Source organism: Sceloporus undulatus, chromosome 2, assembly GCF_019175285.1.
Source record: "Sceloporus undulatus isolate JIND9_A2432 ecotype Alabama chromosome 2, SceUnd_v1.1, whole genome shotgun sequence".
NCBI classification, from domain to species: Eukaryota; Metazoa; Chordata; class Lepidosauria; order Squamata; family Phrynosomatidae; genus Sceloporus; species Sceloporus undulatus.
Window position 1 is genome coordinate 216,479,463 of NC_056523.1, and position 17,169 is coordinate 216,496,631.

Consider the following 17,169-nt stretch of genomic DNA (forward strand, 5'->3'; position numbering starts at 1 on the left):
GGAAAGCCCACAAAGTCAGCTCCGCACAAGAAGGATAGTCACAGCAGCAACCCAGCCCTTCAATGTTTTAGCATGATTTTTGCAATTTTTGTATGAATGTCATACATATAGTGAACATATGAGGAGACAGAGGGAACATAACCTATGCTCCTTCCACACTGCTATAATCCATAGTCACTCACTTCAGTAGTTATACACTAAGTATTAGCTATTCTTCAATAACATAATTTGGCTGTCAGAGCAGAATTACATGTTACCTCAGGAAGTTAAACTTTACTTGTACTGGGGCCAAATAATATGAGACTGGAGGCGAGTGGGATCCTCGTAGAAGCAGGTATATTGAGAAAAAAACTTGGAGCACTATATAGCTTCTTCTATCACCATTCTGTGGGGGTCTCTATACTGCGCACAAGTGTCCTGCTCTGAATGATGGGGATGAACAAATTTATTTCTTTCACAGCACCTTCATTCAGTTCCATTTCACGTTAGTTTGTTGTTTTTGACAGGCTGGGCAAAAGTGTTTAACTATGCTGGTGCACATTTTGTGTGTGTGTTCCATATGCATTTGATATCTCTCCCACCACCCCAGTATTCATATTTTTACAAGCAGCTTCCCTTCATATAGTATTTTGATATGATAATTTCCCTAATGTATCCATATGTGTATAGACTTAAAAAAAACTAGAAAATTACATTGCAAAATTCAGAAATGTGTGAAAACCAAAGGCTTGTGTGTTGGCTCAATAAATGCAATCAGGACAATTGATACTAAATTGTAAATGAAATTAATCCCCCACCAAGCCATCAAGCTTTGGTTGATCATGTTGTTGTTCTTGTGTTGTGCCTTCAAGTCATTTCTGACTTACGGAGACCCTTAGGGAAACTTATCATGGGTTTTCTTGGCAAGATTTGTTCAAAGGTGGTTTGCCTTTGCCTTCCTCTGAGGCTGAGAGTATATGACTTGCCCAAGGTCATCCAGTGTATTTCCATGGCTGAAGAGGGGTTCAAATCCCAGTCTCCAGAGTCATAGTCCAATGTTCAAACCACTGCACCACAGTAGTTTTCTTAGCTGATCAAGTACATTTTCAAGTAACTGTTTCCTGCCTTTAGTATATTCTAGCATTAAAATTATTTTAGCTTTATGTTTTAGAATTTGTATAATCAATAGCAAAAGGCCAACATTTTGTTCCAAAATCCTTATTAGGACATCATCCCACTGGCACCTATATGAAAAGATTTTTGAACACTGCTTTGCTGCCAGTGTTCTAGAAGTGAACTTAAAATCTAATGTAATGGACATCAGTCTCTGCAGGGTCTTGCTAGTTATTAACTCTGCATCATTTTTTGAAAAAGCATTTTATTTCAAAGAGATACATGAAGCTACATGTTATCATCATTGGTGTCTTTCTTTAGGAATCAAGGAGGAAAGAAGGAGGTATTTAGCAAACCTGAAGGCCCTCAAGGCAAGAGATGTCTGATTGCACTATCAGAATAAATTGCAGTGGGCATATTTATTCTCACCCCTTAAGGGATAGCATCTGGTAATGCAATCTAACCATTGTGAAACAGATTTCATTAGCAATGATTCATGATAAAGCCAATGCAACAGCTAGCTGGGCTTTCCATTTCATGCAGGATTCTATGTTTTTATCTGCCCTGCACTGCATTTTGGTTAACTGTTAATTGTAACTACCCATTCATTCATGGGTGCTAACCAGAATTTGGGAGGGGGGAACCAAACCCTATTTATAGTTTATTTTTTGAACCACAAATCTCAGAATCGGGAGATTTTCAGACTAGGGAGATTCTTGGAACTGTAGTCTTTAAATAGTAGCTTTTCCAAACTCTCAAGTAAATGGGCTCAGGTGTATGTAACAGGCCTCTACCTCTTCCCTGACAAAAAGTCTTGTGTGACAATTCAATTCCTATGGAGAGAGGCTGCGACTGCTCACTGGAAAAGAGAACGTCACTATCTTTTCATGCTCTGCCTGGACTGACAATAATGGTTTATCAGTTTCTTTAAAGAAGAGGCACAGCCACCGATGCCAATCAGCAGGTGGAGCAACTCAGTGTCAGAGTACACACTTCACGTATGCGACATCCCATATTCAATTCTGGGCCTGTCCAAGTAGGACTGGGATGCAGGGTTTCCTGGCTCAAAACTTGGAGACTTTGTGCAGGTTGGTGCTAAGTTACAGATCTGACTCAGTATAATGCAGCTTCATATATGAGTACAGGAGCAGGTGTTTTGGAACCCCCCTCCCTTTCAAGCTCTGGCATGTCATAAACTTGTCATTACACTTGGGCCTCCATATCCATGGATTTTTTTATCCACAGATTTAATCATCCATGGCTTGAAAATATCAAACATACATAAATTCCAAATAAGCAAACCCTGATGTTACCATTTTATATAAGGGATACTATTTTACTATGCCACTGTATTTACTAGGACTTCAGCATCCACAGATTTTGGTATTCACAGGCAGTCCTGGAACCAAACCCCAGTGGATACCAAGGGTCCACTGAATATTCCTTCAAATCAGCTTTGACGTATGGCAATGCTATGTAGGATTTTCCTGGCAAGATTTATTTGGGTAAAGTTTGCCATTCTCTTCCTCTGAAGCTGAGGTCAAACCCTGGACTCTCAGAGTTCTTGTTCAACACTCAAACCACTACATGATGTAGGCTCTTACAACTTACACCACTGAGTATAAAATACAGTATTCTTTTTCGAGTTGCCATCACATATCTAATATCTAATATAGAAATCTGAAACTACTGGACAAGATTAGTCAGATATCTCAGAGGATTGGTGTTCTCACATCTGCCACTAAACTAATAAAAGGACTCAATGTGGTAAGTCATGGTAACCAGGTAAAGTATCTGTAGAGATCTGAGGGGGTATCAAATGCATTTTGCTATGCTCACTGAAATTTCTCAGAGTAGGGTATATCTCTTACTCAGTGCAAATTCCCAGTGTAGAGAAATATTTGTTTCTCTTTCTTCTCTGTTAAATGCCAAAGGGTAGTTTCTTAGTAGTGTGCCATAGTTTCCTTTAAAGTCAGTGTCCTTTCCTATTGTAGTTTTCAGATTAATCAACCACCCTGCGGGCAAACAGCAAATAAATGATCTTCCTCCTTTATTTCTTGTGTCTTTTCCTCATCAGTGCCTTTGTCTTGAAAAATGACTCTGTTGACCTGACCTACAGGGAATCTCATGGTCTTATTAAATTACAATATATGGAGTGGTGTGAGCTGTAATCCATCAATGATCAGAGAAAGCAAATGCACATTGAACAAAATTCTTGGCAGAGTGAGTGTGAACAAGCATGCTTGCTCCAGAGTCAAAAGAGGGTGTTTTTAAAGACAACTCCTTATTAAGGTAACTGCTCTTAATTTTTCTGTATGCTTCCCACATCTACAAAGCATATTTACTATAAGATAATTCAATGACTTGGGGAAAAATAAATTATTTTCATTGGTTTAGTCTTCTAAAATTATTGGGGTATCTAACACAAGAGGTATATTTTTAACTGCCTCCAAAGGAGAGCCAGCATGGTGTAGTGATTTGGTCTATGACTCTGGAGATCAGTGTTCAATTATCAGCAAGATATAAAGGTACAAATATGCATATATAATAAGTGGAAGCTGCTACACATACACACACACACACACAAAGAAAAACACCTTTTGGCCAGTGATACAACTGGTACTAGTCACTCCCAGACTTTCTGGAACTACAGCTATTCAAAAGGCACACTCAGCAAGCATGGGATGATGATGGGAGGACTTAAGAGTGGCAAAAGCCAGATTCACATCACCAAGTTAAAAAGCTCACTTGGGCGCTTTACAGACTGCCCAAAAAGGGCGGTCTGCCGGCGCCATCATTTGCTGCGCCGAGGAGCCCCAGCGTCCAAACCGCGCGACTCCTCGGCGCAGCAAAAAGAAGCTGCAAAATGCAGCTTCTTCTTACGGTGTGGAAATGGCGCTGCAAGGCACAAATTGTGCACTCGCGGCATCAATTATGCCGTGTGATGTGCGGACGCTAGGCGTCCATGATGTCAAAATGGCGGCTCCCATGTAGAACAGGCGCTGCCATTTTGTACGCGCTCGGCGCGTATTAGGGTTAGGGGCATCCGGAAAGGACACCCAATTCTAACCCTAGTACGTGTGCTGCATGTACTTTTTGTCCATGCGGAACGGGCCTTGGTGACCTTGAGGCCAATTGCCAGTCTTCAACCCAGGATATCTCGAGGGTTTTTGCTGGGAGGATAAAGAGGTAATGTGAGATAGTGGAAACCATGTATGATACATTGAGCTACTTAGGGGGAAAGCATAAAAGACATTGCTCAAGCATAAAAGACCACTGGGTGACCTTGAGCAAATCACACTCTGTTTCAGAAGATGGCAGTGGCACACCCTCTCTGAAGAAACTTGCCAAGAAAACCCCATGATAGGTTCACCATAAGTCAAAATGACTTGGAGGCACACAACAACAACAACAACAACAACAACAACAACAACAACAACAAAAGCACTGAACTGAGCTGATAGTTATTTATTATATTTTTATCCTTTCTTCCCCCTAAGTGGCTCAATGTATCCATAGTTGGGTGCTAATGGTTGGTGAAAAGTTGGGCACCCCTGCCATACAAAACAAAAGTGTCGATAAAAACAAAAAGCAAGCAAGCAAAAATGCATGCATCATACTCACTCAGCAGCGGCACACACATTTTATAGGCACAGGAACACATATTCCATCTTTTACACAAATGAATTTCCAGGCAACATGACCTTGGAAAGTTCTCAAAATAGAGCTTGGGGAGTGGGAAATACTTTTTGGATTACAGCTCCCAGAAAACCCATGTCTGATGGAGCTGTAGGGTTGTTTTTTTTAAAGTAATCTTTTCCCCCAAGTTCTGCTCTGAGAGTCAACATGGGGGATGCCAGCCAACTTGAGAGATTTTGGGGAGCTATAATCCAAAAACTGACTTTTCTAAAGCTCTTTGTCAGAATATATGGTGCAGGGGTTTATGGACCAATAATATAAACAGGTTTGTATATCCAATAAACATTTAGAAAGAATATCTTAGATGGTACCCCAGGAGGTTTCCTTCTGAAATGCAAGTTCTGTTGTCTTTATGGGTTAGCCTCAGTATCTTCACATGACAGCAGTGCTTAGCTTTGTTCTGCAAATTATACAATCAGCATGATAACACTTTGCTCAAAAGAAAATATTACTCCACTTAAAAAAAAGACAAAAAATAGTCCTTAATCAAAAACATGACAGATTTCTTAGATAAGCCATACTTCTATTACCATTTTGCATTCATAGATTCAACTATCCACAGCTTGCAAATATTTTTATTTAAAATTCCCAAACAGTAAGCCTTGATTCTGCCATTTTATAAGGGACACCATGCCACTGTATATAATGAGACTTGACTATCCATAGATTTTGGTATCCATAGGAGATCCTGGAACTAAACCCCATCAGCTACCAAGGGCCCACAACAAAAATATAATTTGTTTTAGGTGCCTGCATGAGTTTTCCACATATTCTGTAGATATAGTCAGTGTCAAGGGAATCTTTATGCTCCCCAGGTGGAAACAGACATTTTAAGGGAAAGCCATGCAAATGGCATTTTCATAATGGCAGCAAACCTATTGTTTTAAAAAGCAATGCCCTGTATTAAAATGTGTTGAATGAAACTAGGTTGTTTAATTCATAAACCCAGAATGCCTTTTTGATCATGGCTGTCTTTCTAGCTCCAGGCTGGCAAAACCTCCTCCTAGACAGGCAAGCTGCAGGGTGAGAGTCCCTTGGTCATCAACATCTATGTGCAAATGAAATAAACTGGGCGGCACCACAAGGCCAGGAGTAACTGCTGACACTGCTAACAATGTGATAAAGCAATGCACCTGGTGCAGGATGTGGGAAGAAAGAGAGAAAAAATGAAAGAAGAAAGGCTGAACACCCAAGCTGGTTCTTTCCAGCATCATACTGTATGTGTAACTTTCATATTTTTCTACATGTATAGTTGTTTCCTGTCTCATCTGTGTGGATAGTTCATGTCTGGGAAACTTGGTCCAAAATGTACCATGGACAGACTCTGATACAATTTGCCCATATGATCTGTGGAGCCAAAACTATGGCTGAATTAATCATTGATGCCTTGGGTTGTAAAAAAAGGTGAGTCAGGACAAGGACAGAGTCAGTAAGGGATAAAACTTTTAAATAAGGAACTTGAGTTGCTGATTAGGAAAAAGAATGTCCCATGGTTCATGCTGTTGTATGTTAGACAATCATGCCAGATCAAGTGTTTTATTTTCTACATGGGTGTCCTGACTGCTCATCTCAGTCCCAGCACTGCATATTTGTTAGAGAGCAAATCACACACACACACACACACACACACACACACACACACCTTTACCAATATTTCAAACTGACTCTGTAAAAGGCTCCCTGTAATGTCTGACTACTCAGGGAACCTGGATTCAAGCAGCATATCTTACAAGTTTGGCTTGGTCACTGCTTGCCAGAGTTAGTAAAGTTTGAGTAATGGAATGTCGTTGGAACATGTGAGTTCTTCCCTCATTGTCAGACTTTCCTGAGGCCAGTAACACTGAAGCTGGGGATATCCTGTTAAAAAACCAACTCATAAAATCGCATGATTTCATCAGAACAGAAGCAATGCAGTGAGGATCCATCTCTGGGGAATCTGCAACTATACCACACCAGTGAATTGGAGCCAAAGTACTGTTCATGAAAATATATGATGAGATGAGGGTTGTCAGGATGACCCCATAAGATCGCTTCCAACTCAGCATCTCATGACTGTCAAGATTTCTGTAAGCTATCCATATGGCTGGCAAGTGGTAATGCCTCTTAAAGAATGGAAAAGACATAATTAATGTCTTCTATCATTTAGGGGATATGGTTCAGTAGGAGCTAGGTTTGCCCAAGGCAATATGCGTATGCATGAGTGCGTGTCTTCAAACTGCTTGTTGACCTATGATGACCCAATGAACTTAATATGGTTTTTCCTAGGCACTAAATACTCAGAGGTGGTTTTGCCAGTTCTTTCCTCTGAAATATAGGCTACAGAAACTATGTGGAGATTATTCACACACTCACAACTAGACAAAGGGAGAGAGAGTAAGTGAAATCTGTGTATGGAAAGAAAATGGCAATCTTGTTTTCTACGGAAAACCCCATGGCACTGTGGATTTTCCTAGAAATGGGGAATAGAAATCTGTTGAAGCAGTAAACCTGTGATCCCTTGCCTTCTTCCTAGCTGCTGTCTTGTAGGAATAATGGTAGCAGAAAAGGTACATCTAAGGGTTAATTTTATTCTTAAGTGTTTTGGAGAAGTTGAGCTAGGTGCTAGCAGGGGTCATGAATTTGCAGAGCTAATTAAGAACCTGGTCCCAACATGGGGTTATACTGTCTAGTGAATAATACTAGGCCTAGAAGGTGATCTATAAAGCCAGTTTCCTATGTATGCATTACATTCTTCAACTTTTCTGTAACTGTGTGTGTGAATGTGACTGTATAGAGACAGAGAATAAAGTTCTATTTTGCAAGGTTTTTGTTTGTAATTTATAAGTGCTTGCTGACATTTATCCATGTAAAGAAAAATAATATCACAGAAACACCATGAAACTTTCTAAGTAAACTAAGCCCAGAGTGATTTAACCATTAAACTCCTAAAACATCTCACTACCCAGACGAGAGATGCATGCATATAACAGCTAATGCAAAAAGATGGATTTGTAGCATTGGATGTGAAATACGTAGTATCAGATGTGAAACTAAAGGGTTTCTGGTGTGTTTTTCCCTTGTAGCTGTGCACAGCTACAGGGATGATGACCGCCATTTCGTATTTCCAGCTCTGCAGTGCAGCACAATCTCAGAGGACAGAGAAGGACCCTCAAGTTGCCTCAGCAACCAGTTGACACTTTTTGTCTTCCAGCACTGTGCTGTAGCTCTGTGCCAGAAAACAGGGAGACTCATCTGTGCGATGGGCAATTTTTAAACCTCTTCGAAATCATCGATGAAAAAGAGACCCAACTTTGCACCCTGCAAATAAGGCTGAGAAGTCAACAAATCTATTTTGTCTCAGCCTTAGGAGTTTATTGCACAGCAAAATAAAGCTTCTTACCACTCCCAAATTCAAGCCAAAATCATGCTGCTCCCTGGTGTTATCGCATGGCTTTTGTCCCCAAAACTGCCATCCAGGTACAGCCCGGTTTCTATATTGATCCCTGAACTCGCTGAGGTAGCCATTTTTCAAAGTCGGTTCCCAGGGGCCCTTTCACATTATACAATTATAGTGCTATGATTTCACTTTAATTGCCATGGCAACATCCTATGAACTCCCAGGGTCTGCTGTTTAGAGAAGGACCATTATTATTTTGAGCCAGAGAGCTCATCTAGCCTCAACAAACTACTAAATACAAGATTTCATAGGAACTTGCCTATGGCAGTTAAAGTGGAATCATAGTAGTATAATTGCACAGTATAAAAGGTCCTGTTTTCCCACATGCAGTTCTGGGCCAGACAAGGAGAATACAGAACAGCTGGATGATGTCTTCCCCTCCCTGTCAGAATGAACCCTCTTGTTTTTATTATATTCTGTTTGAAGATCAGTCAGCTTTGGCAGAGTCAGCCCAGCATAACATTCCTTCATCAGATCTTTCCTAAGAAGTATCTGCCTTCTTGCTTAGATGCCTGTCTTGATTTCAGTTCATCCGTTCTTCTTGCTGATAATAGTTTTGCATTTGAAGAGGCCCTTGTGTCATCTTTTTGGCACTTGTCATCTTTCCAGTCCATAAAGCTAAACTGCTTTTTACCAGGTCACAGGTCTCAGTCTTCTTAAGGAGAGAGAAAAGATCAACCATCTAACTTTACAAAGTTACAGGATAATATTATAAACTTCATGGTCCTGAACAGGAAATACGTGGCCTAGCTCTTTGCTGGATCTTAATGTTTCAATACAAGGTGGGGGAAAAGGTCTGTGGGGGAGATAAGGGTTAGATCATGACCTAGTGTGATCTTCTTAAGAAACTGAGAGGCACATCTTTCATGTATGGAAGAAGAGGCAGAAGCCTTTGTTGAAACTGAGAAGCTGCAAAAATCAGTTCTTTTCAACAGCATTTTTTCATCAAATTTAGATTTCCCTTTCAAAATACTGACCTGTTCACCTGCTTTAGGTTGCCATCTTATATTTCAGCCATTCTCTAGTTTTTAATAACTGAGGAAGACTCCCCTTTCCCAAGTAAAATGGAAAGCAGACACACCTGCATTCACAAAGAAGATTTACATGAATAAAGGGGTCCTATACTCAATAGGACTCTCTTTTTGAACAGAAAAAAAGGCAGACCAAATTGAGTCTGAAGGGACTAAGAGCTACAGTAACAGCTTTTGGAGCCACATGTGGCCTCAGGTTCATTCTTTGCTGACCATAGACTTAATATAATCCATTTACCTGCATCCAGATTACTTATTTCCTTGGTAATGAAGATTTAAAGGAGATGCATTTTGAAAGTAATCTAACACGTTACTAGCATGATCTGTTTTGGTAATCTATTATTGTTCTTTAAAGACTTATTTTTAAATTGAATTTAAAGGGTTTTTAAAGAAGTATCCCCCCCCCCAGTTTTAAGATATTATTTCTTAAACATTCCACAGTATTTGAATGGTAAGTGAATCATGTATGTTCTGCCAGGGATGGGTGGGAGTGCAGGGAACAGAAGAGATGCATGGCACATATTATTAGACTGGAGCATGACTTTGGCATGGCTTCTGGGTGCTGCATCATTTAAACAGCATACCTCCAGTGACCCGAAGCAGCTTTATTTTGGCCTGTCTGTACGGGTCCTTAGTTTTTTGGACTACAGCTCCCAGAACATGCAAGCTAGCATGAGACTGTTCATGCTGGCTGTGAATTTCTGAGAGTTTTATCCAAAAGGTAACTCTTCCAAGCTGTCCATAATTTCCAGTGTTCACCCCGATTTCACCCATTCATTTAGCAACACCTGTTTCTGCTCTTTGCATTGCAGTCATTTAATGAGGAAAAGAAGACTCTCTAATAAAGGGAAATTAGTTTCCTACTCTCTAGCTATTACCCACAGATAATAGTTTTTAAAATTATTGTGCAAAATGTGTTCATACCCTTCAATGATGCCTTTATTAACAACTGTGTATAGAAAGAGAAAATGAGAAAGAGTGGGAGGGTTGAAACTCTAAGGCTTTTTCTACATGCTTCATTAATTTCCTCTTATAATATGTTGATTTTTAAAAAATTGTGGAGTCATCATACATTTGCAAAAATGTCATTGCTACTGATTTTCAGGGAAACAGTATTCTTGTTTCACTTACAGGGCTGGATCCCAAGTATAATCTGAGGGTTGCACTGTCTGGGGGAAAGTGATGGTTGAGTGTATTAACTGTAGGGCCAGTGCATTCACTTTTGGTGTCATGGATTCTCCCTCGTTCATATATCCTTCCCCCAAACTTGCTCTGGGGGGCTAGAGGCTTCACTGAGTGACCATGGGTAGGATTGGAGGGGAGGGGGAAGAGCAAGGAAAAATCTAGTTGCCATAAGCAGAATTCTGCTTGCATGATGTGGAATGAAACTTAGAATATTTTGCTGTCCTGGAGAATAAGTAAATATCACATTTGTCACTAAAGAGGTGCCTTTCATTGGTGCCTCCAAGAGAAATGGCTTCAGCAAAATGTCCTCTGGCATATCCATGGTTTTCCTTGACAATATCTTCTGACAGAAGCAAAACTACCTTTGCTGGCATCCAAGGAATCGTAAGGGATCTGTTAAACCCAGGAGAGACCACTGTGCCAATTCATGACTTTACAGTCTTGTAAGCATGCCAAAATTCTTCACCAAAGCCCCTGATTCACCCAATTCTTATAATGTAATGGAACTGCTCTTTAAACTACATTTCAGAGTCTCCAGAGCTTTCATGTCTTGGCAGTAATTACACTGGACAAAGCTTTTTTTACTTCCAGCACAATACATACTGAACATGCCCTCCAACTTTTCACTAGTGGTGACTTTGGGCAAATCACACCCAAAAAAGATTTCAGTATCATCTTTATGGCCATGGTTGGAAACAAAGTGCTGGACTATACAGACATTGATTTGACACAGCAAGAAAATTCCCTGTACAATATTTAAAAATAGGCCAATGTTATTTTAGCCACACCAACATGCAGGTATTTCATAGGCATTTGAGTTATCATAGTAGTCTTGTCTCCAAACAAACAAACAACAACAACAACAACATATCAATAAAATCAATTGAAGTGCATGAAACCAACCTAGCAATAAAATCAATTGAAGGACATGAAACATCTCCTACTTAGGTTGTACAGAATATTCCTGTTTTCTGAAAAGGGATACTCAAAGCTTGGAAAGATGCTCTTTAAAGTTTGTTGTTGTTAACTGCCCTTAAGTCAGCCCTGACTCATGGCAACTCTCTGGATGAAATCTCTCCAAGCTCCCCATCCTCCACTGCTTTGCTTAAGTCTTGTAGATTTATGCCAGTGACCTCCCTTATTGAGTCTAGCCATCTTGTATGTAATCTTCCTCTCTTTCTACTGCACTCCCCCTTCTACTGCCTTCTCATGATGTGGCCAAAGTACGACAGCCTCAGTTTTGTCATCTTGGCTTATAGGGGGAGTCCTGTTCAAGGATCCATCTGTTTGTCTTTTTGCCCAAACACAGTATCAAGAGCACTTATCTGCATCACCGCATCTCAGATGAGTTGATTCTTTTCCTATTTTCTTCATTGCCCAGCTCTCACATCCATAACATGGTGATGGGGAATACTATGGCTTGGACAATTCTGACTCTAGTGTTCAGATGTATGTTTTTACATTTTATAATCATAGCTGCCCTTCCCATCCCTAGTCGTCTTATTTCTTGGCTGCAGAAATTCTGAGCTACGTTTGATCCTAGGTACAGGAACTCTTTAGCTATTTCAGTTTCTTCATTGAATGTATATATTTCTTCTGTGGTCATTATTTTTGTTTTCTTTATGCTCAGCATTAAGCCTGCCTTTGCACTTTCATCTTTGGCCTTCTTTAGTAATTGTTCCAAGGCTGTGATATTTCTGTTAGAAATATGGGGTCATCCGCATATCTAAGAATGTTGATGTTCCTTCTTCCTATCTTTACACTATCTTCTTCTGAGTCTAAAACTGCTCTTTTTATGATATTTCTTGCATACAAGTTGAACAAGTAGGGTTATAGAATGCAGCCTTACTTGACCCCTTCGCCAACTGGGAACCATTTTGTTTCTCCAAATTCTGTTCTAACAGTAGCCTCTTGTCCTAAGTACAGATTTCTCATCAGGACTATCAGATGTAGTGGCACTCCCACATCTTTAAGTGCCATCCATAGTTTTTCATGATCTATACAGTCAAATGTGTTCTTATAGTATATAAAGCACATGGTGATTTTAGAATTATAGCTCCAACATGTAAAAAGTAATTAGTTGCATTTGTATAAGTAACTTTTTGTGATTCAGTTTCTCAGAAGTAATGAAAGCAATCAGCTCTTTTTTTAAAAAAATAAAGTTTTGTATTTAAAACATTTAAAAATAATCTAAATGGTACAAGCCACTGATCTGGCGTAGAAAGTCCATCTTCCTCCATTGTTGTCACCTCAAAGCCCACAACAGAGCAGAAGGTAGCCACATGGCAAGAGTCACCGAACAAAGGAGTATTTGAACCATTAAATGTTCCTCCTTGAACATTTAGTGATTTCACACCCTGTTACAGTACAAGGGAATAAAAATTATATTAGACTGTAAATGGAGTAATGCTATCAATTGTTAAGTTACATTGATAAAGTAATGTATTATTGAGAATGGAAATTAATTAGAAGTAACTAGTTGTTTGTAACTACTTATTTTCAAATTGTGATTAGAATGCAGATGTTGAATTCACCTGAGATTCCACCTGAACATTAGGAGGAACTTCCTGACAGTAAGGGCTGTTCGACAGTGGAATGCACTCCCTCGGAGGGTGATAGAGTCTCCTTCCTTGGAGGTCTTTAAACAGAGGCTGGATGGCCATCTGTCAGGGATGCTTTGATTTGGATTTCCTGCATGGCAGGGGGTTGGACTGGATGGCCCTAGTGGTCTCTTCCAACTCTACGATTCTATGATTCTATGATTCTATGAATGTTGAAAAGTGAAGTACACTAAACAGAAATGCATGGCTTATCACATCTGATCTAACCCTACTGTTAGACTTCATTATTATATATGGAGGAGGGCAATGCAGTAAAGTACTACAGGCTGAGTCTCCCTTACCCAGAATTCTGTAATCTGAAATACTCCAAAAATCATTTTTTTCCATGGGTAGCTGGGACCTTTGCTTTCTGATGGTCCAATATACACCAACTTTGTTTCATGCCCAAAACTAGCGTATCAGATTTACAGATGGCATCAAATTAATACTACGGTGAACAGGATCTGAATTCAGAATAAATTTAACAGATGAGAGAGTTGGGCCAAAACTAGAAAAATGAATTTCAGCTCGAAGAAATGGAAGGTACTACACTTAGGTAGAAAAAATGAAAGGCTCAGATATAGCATGGGAGACATCTGGCTTGACAACCCTACAAGCAAAAGGGACCTAAGAATCTTAAATGACCACAAGTTGAACATGAGTCAACATTGTGATGCAGCAGCAAAAAAGCCAGTATGATTCTAGGATGCATCAATAGGAGTGTAGTTTCTAGACTGAGAGCAGTAATAGTACCATTCTATTCTGCTTTGGTCAGACTTCACCTGGAATACTATGTCTAGTTCTGGAAGGGATGCTAATAAAGGAGAGATATGGTTGGAGTGGTGGGCGGATGTAATAATGCGTGCAGCTGAATGCTGGACAGAAATTAAAGGAGGTGAGAAAGAGGAAGTCCAGTCAGAAGTATGTTACAGAAATCAAGTCGTGATACCACTAGGGCATGGACCAGAATCTTGGCAGTAGAGGCAGAGAGAAATGGTTGGATTTTGGCAATATTGTATAAAAAGAATCAACATGCCTTAGCTGTGGTGTGGATCTGGGGGCTACACGACGGAGAAGAATCAAAAATAAAACCAAGACTATTGGCTTCCTGGACTGGTCGAATAGAGATGTCATCAACAGAAACAGAAAAGGAGTATTGGAGGGAGGGCTTAGGTGGAAAAACGAGAAGCTCTGTTTTGGACATATTGAGCTTCAAACACCAATGGCGCATCCACTGAGAGACAGCTGTAAGACAAGATTAAACTGGCTGTTCAAGACCCAGAGAAAGGCCAGAGATGGAAAGATACAGCTGAGTTTCATTGGCATACAAATTATAGGAAAAGCCAAAAGAACTAATGAGTTTTCCTAGGGACAATGTGTAGAGAGAAAACAAAAGGGGACCCAGAACAGAGTCCTGAGGAACTCCAACAGATAAGGGAACAGAGGATGAGGTCTGACCACCTGTGACCACTGCAAAAGATCTAGCAGACAAATTTTTAAACAGAGGCTGGATGGCCATTTGTTGGGGGTGCTTTGATTGTGTATTCCTGCACAGCAGTGGGTTGGACTGGATGGTGCTTTGATCTCTCCCAGTTCTATGATCCTAAAATTTTAAAATATTGTAGAAAATTTCCTTCAAGCTATGTGTAAAGCATGTATATGAAACATAAATGAATTTTGTGTTTCAACTTGGGTCCTGTCTCCAAGATACCTCATTATATTTGTTGTTGTTGTTGTGTGCTTTCAAGTCATTTCTGACTTACGGCAACCCTAAGGCAGACCTATCACGAGGTTTTCAGGGGCTGAGAGGGTGTGACTCACCCAAGGTCACCCAGTGGGTTTCCATGGCTGAGAAGGGAATCACAACCCAATCTCCAGAGTCCTAGTCCTATGTTTAACAATACACTATGCTGACTCTCCATCTCATTCTCTGTGTGTGTGTATGCACACAAATACAGATATTCCAAAACCCAAACAAAGTCTGAAATACAGAATACATCTGATCTTACTGGATGGCCTTTGTGGTCTCTTCCAGCTCTATGATTCTGTGATCCTGTGATTCAAGCATTTGAGATAAAGGATATGCAACCTGTATTTGCAAACAACATTCGCCTCCCCTTGCTGCATACACTGTAGCCTAAGGAGTTTGAACCTTATAACCTTCCAATGTTTGTTCTATGTATACTTTAATGTAATCATGCCTTATGCCAATGAAAGATGAGTCAATAGTGGATTACATCCAAGATGGTGATATCCAAGGACAACTATTATTTTATGAATGGCATACACACAAATTTCTAGGTTTGGTGAAGGTTTCAGAGATGCTATCCCTATTGTCAGCAAGAGGTTCTGTCAGTTTTCTGGGGATGGTCAAAACCTGCTATTTTGCATTAAAAATAGGGTTTACAACAGCTTAAGGAATTTTAATTGATTAATTATCTACCTTTTAATCACTCAATTAATTAACATTGTATTTATACTCACACTTATCTTAATGCATCTTATTTTTGAATAGACATGCAGAGGATAATGATGTAACCTTAATAAATGTGCAGTTTCCAAAACTTCAAGATAAATCTGATTGAAATACTGACAGTAGAGTATGACTTAATAAAAACAAGCCATTGAATACAAGATAACCATTGAATAAACTGACCACTGAATAAAATTGAACACATTTTTAATCACAAACCCCCCAATTTTAGTATTTATTTACTTCAGAAAAACCCCAGTGGAAGCAAAAGCTGCCTTAAATATAAAAAGTATGTTTTTCACTATCAGTCCCCTTCCATTGAAATTTGTCTTCTAGCAATTAATTAATAGGGGTTGCAAATTAATGCACAGGTATGGAAACAACTTGAAGGCACACAACAACAACAACAACAACTTTGGGATAGTCTGACTAAACATGGTGCAAGTTACTTCCACAAGAAATATTTGGATTGGGCTATGAAGCCCTAGCAAAACAAAATAATAACAAAATCCCAGTTTAGCTTATGAGTAAGCAAGGATAACCTTCTTTTATGATTCCCATTGCGGACATTATTTGCTGGTTCCTTCTTATAAATAATATTAAAACTCTCATTTCACCTATTTAATTGTTGATTTTAATGTTTGAATTTTAATCTTAGAATGGCTTAATTCCTTTTTAAGGGGGGATTGTATATATTTGTATAATTGTTATCTCTGTACATCTGTATTATTTTAATTGTTGGAAGCCGCTTCCATTGTTTCTTACAAATCAGTGGGATATAAATAAAAATTATTATTATTATTATTATTATTATTATTATTATTATTATTCTACCACGTGCAGAATTGGCATGTAACCTGAGAGCTAAATGTAGTAGTGTTTATATGGCAGGTACTCAAAGGAACATCTGGCATGTGATAAATGTCTGTTTCCTTTTTCTAGAGAGTTTATAAATGTACATATATATCTCAGAGGTCATAATTAGAAGAACAGTAGTAGAACCCAATGAATGCAAGTGCACATGTCAGATTGAGCTGATGCATTCATTCTCTGTTATAGTGCACCCTCATATGTTCAGAAGATCCAGTGAGTTCCATGATGCAGATTCCAACAAAAGTAGATCTCACATTGTAAAATAAAGAACACTTGAGGTTGTCCTTCACTGAAGGTAACAATGCTGATGCTGAGAGAATATGTGAGTGGGCAGAAGAGCCAATTGGACACTTAGCAGAGGTTTTTTTTTCCATCTCCAGATTAGTCTTGGGCCTAAAATGCACCATGGAGTATGTGTGAAAACTTGGCAAAATTGCTCCATAGTTCCTAGAGGGAACAAGTTGTTTTAATACTTAAATAGTTTAAATTTTGCTTTAATGTTCACATTTTGTATGATTCTAATTGTATTGTTCTTTTAAATGGTGAGCCGCTTTGATTCCCAATTTTGGGGAAACAGTGGGAACCTATTTATTTATTTATTTATTTATTTTCCAGATGAAAAATGCCAAAATAGGGCTGGGGAAGGCTGCAGTCATCATAGATCTAGCAAGGAGGCATGTGTGTTCAACTGGCCTGCTCTAGCATTCTCCATATACTGTAGATTGCTTCTCTGATGCAACATATATGAAGCTGTTTTACTTAAGCTAAGAAAACAGCAAC